The following is a 15,231-nucleotide window of genomic DNA, read 5'->3' on the forward strand; positions in this document are numbered from 1 at the left end:
CTTCATATTCTACTCCAGCCCCTCCCACCTCTACCAGTTCTGCTGGGATTTTGACCATATTCTCTCCAGGGCTAACTGACAGTGCTTTCTTCACCTGGGTGCATATCACATACTCCCTTTCTTGCCCTGGGGCTTCTCTGATTGAAGGGGAGAGGTAACCATGGGCCCTGCTTAGCCATATGCCTGTGCAACTATAAATGCAGGCAAGTAAATTACTCAAGGGCTGCCAAAAGAAGTGATAGATAGATATGTTCTCCCTTCATACTCCTACTTGACAGTTTCAAGACACATTTCACTAGGCTTCCCCAAAAGCCTGGTGAGATGAGCATCAGTTGCTCATAGCAGCAGCCAATTCCAGGGCATATACTTGCATTAGTCTTCTCTCCTGTGCTATTTTACTCTCTCACCTCTCTTTCAAGTGCCCTCCCTTACTAAATAAAATATTTGCATGCAATTGCATTTGCTTCAGACTCTGTTTCCAGGGGAACTCAGGAATTACCCGCATCTGGGAGGATTGGGCTCAGAAACATTCCAGGCCCAGAAACATTAACTTGGAAGACCAGAGCACATGAATTCCTGAGAACAAAGGGAATGAAGCCAGGGACACCTTTGTGCAGAAGGACAAGGTGACCCAGTTGTCCAAGCACAGACTAGCCAGGGGGCAGAGCTATCTCAGCACAAAGGGTTTGCTTGACACGTTGTTTTTTCAGTGCCAAAGAACCAGTGGACAGGATTACTTTAGTAAAATTAGTACAGATGACAGTTACCACAGCACAAAGGACTAGGGGCCTGGGCACAACAGGACCGATGAATACAATTACTTGAGATAGAAGTTTCAGGTATAGACTGAAGTTGCCTCCGTGTAGATGGACCAAGGCCTGGGGTTTGCTAGGCACAGAGTAATAGAGCCCCATGTGGCTGGGGTGGAGACTGGCCAGCTTTGTCCCTTCTGCCCTCTGCACCCCCACACACAGTGGCACCAACCATTGCTTCCACTCTTACTTGTGGAGTGCCCATGAAGAAAAGCATGAGATTTAGGCTCAGAGGATGGGAGTTAAGGCCCTCCTCTGCTCCTTCACTGATGGTGTGACTTGGAAGAGTCACTAAAACTGCCCCAAAACACCTTGCTTCTTTATAGATGGGAAATAATAAATATGAGAGGTTCGCTATTGAAGTCCTCTGCAAAACTGTAAAATACACACTTAATGTGTAAAATACCATGTAGTATGAAATAGCTGTTTCACAGAGGCTAACAGGAATGCAAATTGATCATTATCATTATTATTAAATAATATTTGCTTTGCAAAGCTCTGCTTTACAAAATGCTTTCACTTGATCCCGTCCAAAACCTGTCCGGAAAGTTGTGTCATTACCCCTCATTCAACAGAGGAGGAAACTGCCACTCAGAACTCTCCCAAAACATTCAGGCTGTGAGTGGCAGATCTGGGGAACAAAGCAGGACTTCTGCGCCCACATCCCTTGCTGTGTTTCTACCCTGACATGCCAGAAAGGAGAGTTGGGCACCATAGTTCCATATTTTCCAGCTTTAATTGGAATGATGCCGGGAGATAACTCTGCTTAAGAACACTGGGATGATAGTGTTCCGTCTCCTCTTCCCCGGGGCCATTCCTGGGTAGCACTCACATCATGCTATCGTGTAGAGATGCTTCTCAGGCCTATATTTAAGTAATAAGACATGACAGGCTGTGTATTTCTGGGACATTATTACATGCCTGGGGTGGTGGTGGGAGGCTGAGGCTAAGGAAATTTCTTTGAGTGTCGCTTTGGCTATTATAAAATATCATGTATAAATCAAGACAGGGAGAGGGCTAGTCAAAGAGGCAGACAGTCACTTAGAGGCGGTGCTGGCATGGCTGTGACATCACTGCCAGCCAATCCCACTGCTACTCTTTCTTGCCAAATGCCCCCAGTGATTTGACAATATGAGATCTACAAAGCATTCAGGTTCAAAGTCATCCTCAGGATTCTGAGATTGTTACGGTTTCTGGAGCTGAAAGGTCAATCATCCCATAGTGTCCATGTCTACCCAGTGGAGGATGATCCAGTGAATTTGGATGTACAGGTTCTGTAAGAGAGGGCCCTCCAGCAAATTCATACTTGCCGTTGGGTAATTGCTGGATTTGCACGTCTCAACGTCTTATGGGTTGTGGTTGTGGTTTTACACTCTATTTGAGGGATAGGCCTTTACTCTCTGCCAGTCTAAATGACTAGCAGGCATTAAAGATGGCTGCCAAGCTGATCAGAAACAGACCTCTAGGCTGATCTGCAACTAGATCCCTGAGCTCTGATGTTTCAGCCAAGGTTAGGCAAATCCAGGCCTTATGCCTGGTTTCTGTGGGACATTCTCGTGTGCGGTGACCAGGCTGTGATTAGGAACAGCAATATTTTCCAGAGATTTTTTGCCCTCAGGGAACTGACAATCTGGAAGAAGGCATAAAACAAATATACTCAGAGAAATCCAGTATGAGTAATAAAAAAAATTACTAAGACCAAGTTGTATGTAGCTAAATCCTTAGTGCATGACACGACGTTGGAGATAATAGTTTCTCAGCCAATGTTTGTTGAAGGAATGAAAGTGCCCTAAGAACCCAAAGTGCTAAAGATGTCCAGCTGCTCTAAACTTCAATTTTTTAGGCTGAATATAAGAAAAAGTGGGGCTTTCTTTCCCTGCCTTGGTTGCAGAGTTAGACTGAGAATTAAAATATGAGAATTTTATTGTAAGCTTTACAGCGCTACCCAGTTTTAAGTGAATGTAACATAGGATGTGATCACATATCTGTCTAGCAGTAAGAGAGACAACTCAAAGAAAAAACTCTGGATGGTTTGGGGGTGCATAAACATTTGCAGCCTCTTCCCTCTGTTTCCTCTCTCATTATCAGTGACTTGGACTAGACCTAGCCTGCAAAGAGGCTTTATCTATTGATATTTTGGAAATGTCTGCCCCATATACTAAGTTGAGTAGGATGGTGAGATTTCATCTAGATCCAGTGGGGCAGTGCCATGATCAATTAAAAATATCTTCCATGGAACTTGATTCAGGAAACAGCAGCATGTGTGCATTTGTTTTGCCTTTTTTCACCTGGACCCTCATTTTCTCATTCCAGGTAACAGTTTGACAATTGGTCTTCATCTTCTTACTGTCACACATTTCAATCCATTCTTACTTCTGCAACTAAAGTGGTCTCTTTCCATAATATAAATCTGACCATGACATTCCCCTATTCAAATCATTCAGGGATTTTCTCCTTGTTCCACAGAATATAGCCAAACTCCTCAGCAAAGCCAATAAAGCCCATAGTGATTTGGTCCCTACCCTGCTAAATCATCTCTGGCCTGGAAGCCCAAACCTACCTACCCTCTGACCATACCAGGAAGGCACAGACAGCTTTCTCTCCAACACGCTTTGAGCAACTTACCAGCCTGAAATCTTCTGCTCATCCTTACTCTTTAGTGCATTTATTTTCACCTCTGTGAAATCTTCCTTCATCGCCTTCAAGTAGAATTGATCTCTTCTCTTTCATCCCTGTAGCACATTATACAGATATCTATTATAGCATTTATCCTGTGTAAAAGGTATTTATTTGCTTGTTTACCTCCCTCACTAGACTGTGAACTTTGTAATACAGGAGATTATGTCTTGTGTATACATCTTTGTATTTATTCTAGGTACTGTGCTTGGCATAAATATATGCTTAATAAATATTTGAAGAACAAATAAATGAGATGAAGAATGTACTGAACTGGACTGCCATACATACAGCCCTTTCTATGGGCCCCTTCCTCGTAAGTCACCAGCCTTAGATCTAATTGAATCTAGGGAAGGCACAGACCCAAGACAGCCATTCTGAAAGCTGGATTGTACCTGGTGAACTGCATATGAGGAGGAGAACTTTGATAAACAGAGTTCACTGACATGTTAGTTGTGAGCCAACAAATATCTGAACTTGAGATACAGAAAGTCGGTTAGTAGCAGAAGGTAAAAGACACAAGGAGAAGGCCAACTTGGTCACCATGAGATATTAGAAGCTGCGAGTAAACAGAAATGAGCAAGACAAGATGAAATTTGCATGGAGTGAAAATATGGTGATTGGATGGCTGCAGCAAGAGGGTAGAATCAACTCTGATCTCTGAGGGATGGTCTGTAGAGCCATCTTGGATCTTGAACAACTTCCCAGTTTTCATGGTGCATTCTAATTGCATTGTTCATTATACCAAAACAATGGAATATGTTTCTGCTAAATCTAGAGGGTCTGTTTGGGATGGTCTAATTTAAAATATGAAGTATATGGTTCAATCAATGGTGCAGATAGGATTCAAAGGCCAGAGCCCTTTCTATTCAACAGTTGGACCTCAGAACTAACCAAGGTTGGTCAAGAATGAAGCCCACTGGCTTTTGTCCAGAGTAAGGCCCACAGCAGCAGCAGCAGGGGTCAAATATTGGCAGAGACAGAGCTACTGCCAAGTGTGTAATACCAACTTCTCCAAGTGCTGGGCCAAGCCTCACTCATGCAGAACTCCTCCAATATGTAGACATTACTTTCTCCCTGGAGGTTCCACCTCATTGTCAGATAGGCCTGGAGAAGAAAAGATTAACTTCAAAAAGTTAAGTAGATATTCAAATAACCGAAAAGCTGCTCTTTAGGAAATGAAGAGCAGACATACACTCTTAAGTACTTCTGAAACGTAAACGGGCACACAAATCACTTGGAACTCTTACTGAAATTCAGATTATAATTGAAGGGAAATGGGAGGCGGCCTGAAATTCCTCATTTCTAACAAGCCTCCAGGTGATGTCATGCTGCTGGTCTGAGGACCACACTTGTGTGGCTAGGCTCTAAGTAACCCCGAGGGAAGAAAGAGATCCCTTTGGAGGATGCTAAAGTATAAAAGTCCTAGCTAAAAAACTTTTCACCTGTTCAGAGTTACGTGGAAAAAAATGTGATGCTTCAGTATTATGACTGATCAAGCAGAAATTAGGCAATAATTTGGCAATTGCACATTATAAAGGAAATTTCTGCCTTGCATGGCAGGTAGACTGTCACTAGACTATCACAGTCAACTTCAAACTTTTTTGTTTATGTATGCCCTAAAATATTTTGACCATTATGTATCTACTTGACCATTTCTAGATTGACACCTAAATTTTACATCATATGTTTAAAAGTATTTATTTCTTAATAAAAGATAGAAAATGTTAAGCAATGTGTTTAAAATGAAATGAAGATTGACTAATTTAAGCAAATGCTGTATTAGCACCAGCAGGTAAGCTCCAGAAAGCAAGGAATTATTTTGCTTGTATTTTTCAGGTAATAGGGACTTGGTCAATGTTGTTGAATGAATGAAGGTGCCCCAAATATGAAAGCAGACATGTGAAAATTTTATCCATACTTATCTACAGTATCTCAAAAAATGTGGTAGCCCCACAAAATATTCCAGTTATATTTAAAAAGTGATCTTCTAAAAAAAAGTATCTTGACCTACACTGCTCAGGCTGTTCTAAATTCAGTGCGTCCCAATCATGCTCAAAATACCAATCTTTTAATGTTAAGTTTTATATTAATACACAACAGAATGATGATCAAGGCAAAAAAAGATTTTTAAAAACCTAGAAATGGTAAAGTGCCTTTGCATATGTTATACATTTTTTAATAACAGCTTCTATTTAGACATTATTTGATATCTCAGGGCTGCCTCCCTGATCAAAATCTGTCTGAATTTCTATCATTTTGTTCCATTTACACATCAGAACATTCTGGGGTCTGGGTTAGGACTCCAAATGCCAAGTGCATATCTGAAATACCACAGTGCCTATTTTCATACTTTCTGGAGGCCACATTCTGCCCACCGGTGGAATTTTTCCTGTCGTCCAGTCTATCTACAGTGGACAAACCAATCCCAGGCTTCATTCCCTGTATCCACTGTAATGACCAGCACTTTTCTCCTAGGATGGGCAGGCATTTGAGCAGTGGCTGGTATCAACATGGGGCAGTGTCACCCAGCCCTTCCAACACAGTGTCTACTGCCCTCTGACATCTCTCATGCTCTTAACCTCCCTTTTTAGCAAGCATTTTGGCAGTCACTCTTCCCTCCTTTCCTTCATAAAGTCCACACTGACTTTCTGAACTCCGACCCTTTGGCCGATAGACCTGTTGGTGGGTTCTGCCTGAGTGGTCCTATTCCTGCTTCCAACCTGGACTCACTTCCAGCTCCTGTCTCATTTATATTACAATGCAAACCCACAGCTCCAGAGCTTCCTTCACATTCTCCTCCCCTCTCATCCTAATGGAGACCCTACCTTCGTTCTCTCTCCCCAGCCTTCCCTAGAGACAGGGTTCCAGAAAAGCATCAGGAGCTTCCTGCACCCGGCCTGCTCATTGCATTGTTGTTAGAGGGGTGATCCAGCAAGCCCATCACTGCTTTTCTTTTTCTCATTTGTAGCCCATTTCTGTAGGCAGCAGGTCAGACTAAGACCCTAATAGAGTGTTCTTCTGATAGAGGGAAATGGGACTGAGACTGAACCTTGGCCAAACAAAAAATATTTTTGACTGTGCTTTACATTTTTTTTTTATACATGCCATAACTCATCTGCCTAAAGGAAAGTGGTGATATTCCAGTGTCCGATAAGCACATCAGACAAGCCCACAGATCATGGGAACCAAGAGAAAATAGCACTGCAGGGTTACATGAGCCTCGGACGTGTTCCCGGACAGAACAAGTGTTATTGTAGGATGATACAGACCAGACCTCAAATCAGATGCTAGTTAGTCCTGTTCTCAGAGGAAAAGTGGGCTGGAAATGGAGCTTTGAGACAGGGTCAAAAGCAGCAATGCTCTTTCTGGCTGGCAGCCCTCATCCCAGCCTTGTCTCTACAGAATCTCACTGGGAAAAAAGACAGAACCCAGAAACATCTATGTGGCTGTCTTTAGATTTAATCAAGATTGATATTTGTCCAAGGAAGTGAATGGATCCAGGACAGGGAGAGAGATGTCTGATCAGAAGGATGAGTAGGATGTTTCCCAAATTTGCTTTCTGGCCCATTAAAATCTCATCTTCTGGGGGCCTAAGTCACCCTGGAAGCATTTGGAACTGTAGATACTGGGCAAGAAAGAGGGTGTCAATTTAGATGTCTTTCACGGGATGGGGATAGTGGCAAGCACAGGGCAAATAGAATCATCAGAGCTGTTAAGAACCAAGAGGTGATCAAATTCAGCCTCTTGATTTTGGAGAGAAGGGCAGTGGGGCACACAGAGGAAGGGGGTGTGCCAAGGTCACACTGCCACAAGCCGTGGAGGAAGGTGAACAAGGACCAGCACTCAGTTCTCCTGATGTCTAGCCCAGGTGCTTTCCTTGCACTGAGCCTTGAAGGACAGCCCAGGAATTGGCGAGGATGCTGCTTCCCTTTGCTGCTGCTCTGTAGCTGGGGAGAAATGGGCCAGGTCTTAAATGCAGCTCTTAGGGAAGTCTCTAGCAGGTTGTCAAGTGTTCCTGCCAGTGCTGAGCTGGCAAAGGAAGGTGGGGAGAAGTGCTTAGAAATCCTGAGCACTGAAAGGTGGCCCGTAATTGTAAAATTCCATTTCCTTTCAATTAGCAGCTGATTGCATTTGATGAGCTGCAACATTGTTTCCTCCGTGTAGATTAGGAGTCAGAGCAGTCAATGAGCTGTGAAATTCTCTCCCTGCTGAAACAATAGACAGTGATTAAAGCGCAGCTAATCCGATCATTATAGCCAGAGCCCACTGATCATTAGCTGCTAACCAGATCCCTGAGAGCAGCATTAGCCCAGCCTAGGCGGGCTGGATGCAGCAGGTAAATGCTACCAGTACGCTGCCTCCCTCCTCCCTGTGCCCAGAGTCCCTGTTGGACCCAAGGGTTGGGGCGAAAAACTGGATGCCGCAGTGGATACAGGGAATGAGACTGCCAAGGGCAGCTTGATATCAGAGAGACAGCCAGGATTTCAGAAGCAGAGGTAACAGATTTGGGATCATGTCCCACCCACCCCTCACCCCCACCCCCCAGTTTGTGTTTCAATCCTGCAGCTGGCATTAGCTATTTACCCCAAATCCTTAATAATACCTTCCTTGTGTGGCTGTTCTGAGGATTAATACCACGGCCTAGGTAAGATCACTGGCATAATGCTAAAGGTCGGTAATAACACCAACTAACATTTTCAAGTGTTTGCTACATGCTCAGCACTGTTCTAAGGGCTTTGTATGGATTAACGTGTCTAATCCTCATAACAGCCCTGATACAGTAGATGCTATTATTATCCCTGTTTCTTCAATGAGGAACACATAAGTTCAGTACCTTGCACAAGATCACTTAGCTTTAAGAGACAGAGCTAGGATTTGAACCAGGCAAGCCAGCTCAGAGGTTGTGCTATTAAATACCCCACTTGGCTGCTTCTTAAGAAAATGTCAACACTCATTGTCTCCCTTTGCTAGCCCTGTACTTTTCAGACTTTATTGTGCAGAAGAATTAGCCAGAGAGAGTGCTAAAAATGCAGATCACCTGGCTTAAGCCCCAGAGATTCGAGTTCAGTAGGTTAGAGACAGGGCCCAGGAAACTGTGTTAATCAGCACCATGTGAAATGCGGATATGATGACCCAGGACTTACCAGGAGAAATGCTCTAGGTTCTGGGAGCAGCTGTGTATCATCCAGGACCCACCACATCCTCCTGTAACTCTGCTGCTTCACTCAGGGCTACTGCCCAACGCCTGATGAGGAAAGCCACAATTGCACTCACAGAGGATGAGAAAGGGGCAAAAAGCAGAGGTTCTGGAACCACATGGAGTAGAATTTGAAAATCTGTTCCTTTTCTTACAGTAGTGGCCATATAAATCATCATCCAAAGCAGGACACTTCTGAGAGTAAAAGGGAAATTAATAATTATTCCCAGTCAACAGATGAAGACTGTCCCAAGCAAACTGGATGTGGGGTCATTGTAGCAGATGCTGCTGGTGACCTTGGTTCTCTAGTGCTGAGGTCTGCTTACAGCAAGCACCTGTGGAGAATGAGCGACCTCAGCACAGGACAAGCAGGAAGAGTGGAGGGTTAGTGACCCTGAAGCAGCATCAACCAATGGCACATAAGGGATCTATAGGTTAACTCCATGGTGTTCTTGCCTCTAGGACCAAATAATAACTCTTAAGAGTGTTCTGTTCTATCTCTGAGAGTTCCCCAGTAAGACAGAGCCCCAGTCGCCCATCATGGTAAGTAGCTGGATAACTCAACGTTGATCTCTTTCCATTTCTGTATTTCATGTTTCTCATCTTTACTGGTTATTTCATGAAGTCACCTTGCAAATGAATTGACACCCAGATCCTTTGCTCAGTCTTCTTCTGAACCCAGAACCTTACCACTTAGGAGCCATGTGACCTTGGACAAGTACTTAAATTTCAGCTTGTAAATAACAGTAGAGAATGCATGTAAAGCACGGCATGTGGCAAACACTTGATAAATGTCCAGTTCTACTGTTACTATTATTGAGTTGTTATTGCACTGACTCACGTCAGAAGCATTTTTTTTTTTCCTGCTATCTTGCTGTCGCCTCTTCATCTCTCCTCTAGATTGTTGCAATCCTCTCTTATCCGGGGTGGCTTCCATACCATGGCCAGGGTGATGACCCCTTATTTTACTGCTTCCTTTGGCCTGCTGTATACCAGGCAAGTGCCAGGGTTTGAGAAATAGTAATACTGTGTTTTTTAAATTTGTTTTGAAAAGCGATTCAGAATTGCTACTTCCAAGAGAGAACATAACTTATTTACAAAATGTAGAAGTCTATCACTTATATTGAAGAGCAAGACACGTTTAAAAAGCCCTGAGCTGATTATCACTCCTTTCAAATACTTTCTCTTGCCTGACGCTGAAAGAAGTCCAAATGTAGCATTCAAGGACATATCATAACCTTTGGCCTCCTGACAGGTTGGCTGACACTGCTTGTGATAAGAGGCCTGTCCCTACAGGGAAAATGCCATGGAAAATCTCCCCTCTACCTAGGTCCCCCTTCTTCCTACTTTTCTCTCAAATAAAACAAATGTGAGGTATGATTGCCTACTCCTTTTAATTTTTTGCTAAGCACAGTTGAACAGCTGATTTTAGTCATTTCTACCTATGGTTTCCTCCTCAGAGCTAATTAGTTTCTTTTCAAGTAATTGCAAATAGTACATTTTCCAGGCCCTTGGAGTAGAGGCTGACAACTAGCTGGCTGGAGTGGGCTCTTATCAATAGCTCACGGAAATTAGACACACAAACATCACACTGGGGCCCTGAGGGTTGCTGTAAGTTGTTTGGAAGAAATAGCTCATGAAAGTCCCAGGGCTGTTTTATGAATGGACTCACTGATATAAATCTCTGGGATGTGGTGGGCAGCAGGATCGTGGAAGCCTCCCTAACATCCAAATGGACTCAGCTCTACATGCGATCAAGCTTCACTGTGCTGCAGGTACTGTGCTTGGTGCTATGAGTGAGTCAGGAACAAGGGCTGAGTCTAGAGATGAGGGGGAGGGAAGAGAGTGGGAAGGGCTCTTTGCAGGTTTAGAGAAGTGGACAATGATGTTCACTAGAAGAGGAGAGACACACAGGCTTCATGGGGTTCTTATCATTATTATCAGTCACTCCCCTGCACCAGAAAGCCAGTCCTACTACCCCATCCTCCAGGAACCCACAAAGAGATCGTGCCTATAAAGTTCTCCCTTTGGTCTTTGGAACAGAGTGAGTGCTTACTTTCAGGTTTGTGATTTTCCATCGAATCTGGTTTTATATTTTGAGAAGGTTTATTTTCTTGTTCTCGTCCTTCAATTTGATGACTGTTGTTGCTGCTGTTGTTGCTGTTGTTGTTTTGAACCTTAGATGAGGAGAGCTGAGTCATTCCGACTCCTCAGTTCATGGCATGTTGGTTACCCTGATTAGTCCATGTGACTTCCTCTACCCTTGCATGAGTTTCCCATTGCTGCTGTGACAAATTACCACAAACTGAGTGGCTCAAAGAAACACACATTTATTACTTTACAGTTCATTTTTTGGGGGGCGGGGGGACAGAGTTTCGCTTTTGTTACCCAGGCTGGAGTGCAATGGCGCGATCTCGGCTCGGCGCCATCTCGGCTCACCGCAACCTCCGCCTCCTGGGTTCAGGCAATTCTCCTGCCTCAGCCTCCTGAGTAGCTGGGATTACAGGCGTGCGCCACCATGCCAAGCTAAGTTTTTGTATTTTTAGTAGAGACAGGGTTTCACCATGTTGACCAGGATGGTCTTGATCTCTTGACCTCGGCCTCCCAAAGTGCTGGGATTACATACTTTACAGTTCTATAGATGGGAAGTCCAACTAAAATCTCGCTGGGGTAAGGTGAAGGTATTGGCAGGGCAGACTCCTCTGTGGAAGCTCTAGGGATGATCTGGGGTAAAGTGAAGGTATTGGCAGGGCGGACTCCTCTGTGGAGGCCCTAGGGATGATCTGGGGTAAAGTGAAGGTATTGGCAGGGGGGACCCCTCTGTGGAGGTCCTAGGGATGATCTGGGGTAAGGTGAAGGTATTGGCAGGGCGGACTCCTCTGTGGAGGTCCTAGGGATGATCTGGGGTAAGATGAAGGTATTGGCAGGGCGGACTCCTCTGTGGAGGTCCTAGGGATGATCTGGGGTAAGGTGAAGGTATTGGCAGGGCGGACTCCTCTGTGGAGGTCCTAGGGATGATCTGGGGTAAGGTGAAGGTATTGGCAGGGCGGACTCCTCTGTGGAGGTCCTAGGGATGATCTGGGGTAAGGTGAAGGTATTGGCAGGGCGGACTCCTCTGTGGAAGCTCTAGGGCTGATCTGGGGTAAGGTGAAGGTATTGGCAGGGCGGACTCCTCTGTGGAAGCTCTAGGGATGATCTGGGGTAAGGTGAAGGGATTGGCAGGCTGCATTCCTTCTGTGGAAGCTCTGGGAGATGATCTGTTTCTTGACCTTTTCCAGACTCTAGGAACCTCGCACTTTCTTTAGCTCATGGCTCCTTCCTCCAGCTTCAAATCTGGCAACTTAAGGCTTAGTCCCTCTTATGCTGTCTTTTCTTAGCCACATCTTCCTTTGACTGACTCCTGCTTCCCTCTTCTACTTTTAAAAATCTGTGATTACATTGGATAACCCAGGTTATGCTTCCTGTCTGCTGATTAACAACCTTAATTCCATCTGTAACCTTAATTCACCCCTGTCATTGTAACAAAACAGATTCCCAGGTTCTGGGAATTAAGATGTGGACATCTCTGGGGGAGGAAAGTTATTCTCACTACCAAAATCCCTAATCCTATACCTATTCCCTGTCCCCATTGACATCTACTCTAATGTGCTTGACATATGCCCTGAAATATGCACGTTTTCCTTGTAAATATGCCATTAGTGTGTATGCTTTTAATTGACATTTTGGTATTATTCTATGTTTCGTCTGTGGTGTTCTCATATACTTTTCATTTAACACTATGTTTATGACGTCTTCATGCTGTTCTGTACACACGAGTTTGATGCTCCGAACAACTGCATATTATTTCATAGTTTACGTCTACCTCACTTTACGTATCCAGTTTCCACTGATGGACTCTTGTATTGCCTTCACTCTACTCTGCGCTCATCATGACAGACATCCTTGTGCATGGTCCCAGTTGGACTCACATCAGAATTTTTCTAAAATAATGAACTAAGGCTAGGATTTCTGGGTAACAGGGTAAAGGCTAGAATTGCTGGATCACAGGATATATCTATCCCTACTTAGTTTCACTAAGCTGTCTTGACTGGCTGTACTACTTATACTTGGACTAGCAGAGTTGTTAAACCTCTGTACCATGATGGTGATGCAGCATCTTCTTCTGTCAAACCTCTTTCCCAGGAGCAGAGCTGAAGGCCTTTTCTGGATCTCTCTCCTGTATATTTTTGTTTCTTAGGCTTCAGAGGCACTAAATACACTTTCCTCCAGCCAGCATTTATGTCCCCCTCCACTTCTCTTTTCCATGTGTTAGCACTATGCTGGGCACAGGCCTCCATCGGAGGAGTCTGTTCTTTGGCTATGCAAACTCAGAATTTTATTTCCATCTCTTCTTCTTCATCCCCATGCCTCTGGACTCAGGTTTTATTAATGTAACAGGGATTTCTCGAGCACTTACTGGCTCAAATACCTTACCCCCTTATCCCCACCCTAGATATTGAGGATATTGAAAGAATAATTAAGGGGCTTACATTCTGGTGGCCTGTCAACTCAACTGCAAAAACTTAGCCAGGATCCATTCACTTTTCCCCAAAACCAACCTAGTACGAGCAAACAGAACGTTAGCACTTTTCACTTGGACATTTGCATTTGTCTTCTACTTGGTCCACCTGCTTCCACTCCTACCCCATCTAGTCATTTTTCCACACAGTAGCCAGAATAAACATTTTAAAATATAAATCAAATCCCATCTCTCCTTCATATCTGCTAATAGTCCATTGACTATAGAATGAGATCCACATCTCTCAGCCTGGTTTACCAAGCCACATGGCAGCTGGCACCTCTCTGTCTCTCTGACCTCATCTCGTGCCACTCTTTCCTTCCTTCATCACATTTCAGCCACATTGCCCTTTTTCCATTCCTGGGATAGGTCAATCCTGTTTCTGCCGCTCAGTCTTTGCAGTAGCTGTTCCCTATGCCCAGAATGCTCTTCCCTCCAAGTTGCTCAGGACTGGCCCTGTCCCATCATGCATACATTGGTTCTGATTTACTTCTCTGGATGGTACTTATTTATTTGCTGGCACTATTTATTTATTAATGAGTTCATTGCCTATATTCCCCTGTTGTGTGAGCTTCATGAGAATGCTTTTATTTCTCTTGTTCACTGTTCTATCAGTACCTAGTATACTGCCTGGCACAGGGGTGGAGTTAAAAAATGCATGGGTTTTAACTTTTTTTGAGGAATAAATGAACGAATGAATCTAAAGCAGTGGTTTTTGATCTTGACTACCCATTAGAATCATTAGCACAAAGCCAAGCTCCACTTAGACCAATTGAATCAGAATCTCTAGGCACAGGGCTCAGGTATTGGCACTTTTTACTTAATAAAAGATAAACATTCACTTAAGGCTCTAAAGCAACCCTTTGAGGATGAGAGCCCATCTCAAGTAGGGAAACTTAGAAACCTTCCTTGGGATTTTGTATTCAAACTTTAAAAAGAAAAATTTTCTTTTTCTTTTTCTTCTTTCTAGTGTTAGCCAAGGTGCTGTAAGCCTCCAGCTGTCTGCAGCCACGTCAACCGACACTGCCACCATTCCTGGCTACAAGGAGGAAGCCAAGCTGTAGGAGGAAAGAATAGGACCAACTCACAGAGGAGCTGAGCCAATTCAAAGGGGAGGGAAGGCATGGCAGGGAGTCGTAGGAAAAGTGCTGATGATATTGTGGGAGACCCTGGAGTCTCTGAGTCTAGCCCCACTTAAATTCTCTTCTCTGCTCAAGTTGGCAGGGGTTAGGTTTCTGTCATTTGCAGCTAAAAGGATCCTGACCAATACTTGATCAAAGCAAATAATTGTGGGTCAAGAAAAGATGATTTAAATGGAATCCAGAAGACAGAATATTAAGGCAATGCCTTTATCAATAAATCCATAATTCCAAATATAGCTGCTTGTTAAACTAGAAGGAATCCTTTGCTTCTCTTCTTTCAGCCAGTTAGTTTGTTACAAAGTGTCACAGTGAAGCACTTCCACAGCCACATGAAAAGTATTAGATCACTTACTCTACTTAATAAAGGGAACAAACTTGTGATGGACCGCACCATGCACTCATCACGGGGCACTGCATATGCCAAGCTCTTGGTCCTTAGGGGCTCCTCTCCCAGCCGGGAAACTGAGAGAACTCAGCACAAGTGGTCGAATGCTGAGACCTCTATGATTTCCCTGTCCACCTCAATTCTAATCACAGGGCTCCTTTTGAGCCGTCACAAAAATGCTGAAAGGGTAGAAGCTTTGGTTACGGAGGCCCTGACAAGCCTATAAGGTTCTACCTCGAGCAATGGAGAAATAGATCAGTAGGAACTTGCCCAAGATGCCAGTCTTCAAGGGGTCCCAAATGGAATGCTAAAAGGTTTTGAGAAACTGAGGGAAATCAAGCTGTATTGGAGAGAAGTCCTCTCAAAGAGAATACTGTGTATGATTGAAAGGCACAAAGCTATAAAGAGCAGATACAAGGCCTGGCACACACTTTTGGAAGTGTGTGCCTAAACTCCTT

General features: G+C 44.1%; 1 long non-coding RNA gene across 1 annotated transcript in view; it reads left to right on the forward strand.

Annotated features, from left to right (window-relative positions):
• Nucleotides 1-14,966, forward strand: part of LOC144577944 (uncharacterized) — a 33,283-nt gene extending 18,317 nt beyond the window's left edge. The window contains exon 3 of the long non-coding RNA XR_013522779.1: nt 14,217-14,966. This is a non-coding gene — a long non-coding RNA (uncharacterized LOC144577944). The remainder of the gene's footprint in view (nt 1-14,216) is intronic.
• The last annotated feature ends 265 nt before the right edge of the window (nt 14,967-15,231 follow it).

This window comes from Callithrix jacchus, chromosome 10 (assembly GCF_049354715.1).
Source record: "Callithrix jacchus isolate 240 chromosome 10, calJac240_pri, whole genome shotgun sequence".
NCBI lineage: Eukaryota > Metazoa > Chordata > Mammalia > Primates > Cebidae > Callithrix > Callithrix jacchus.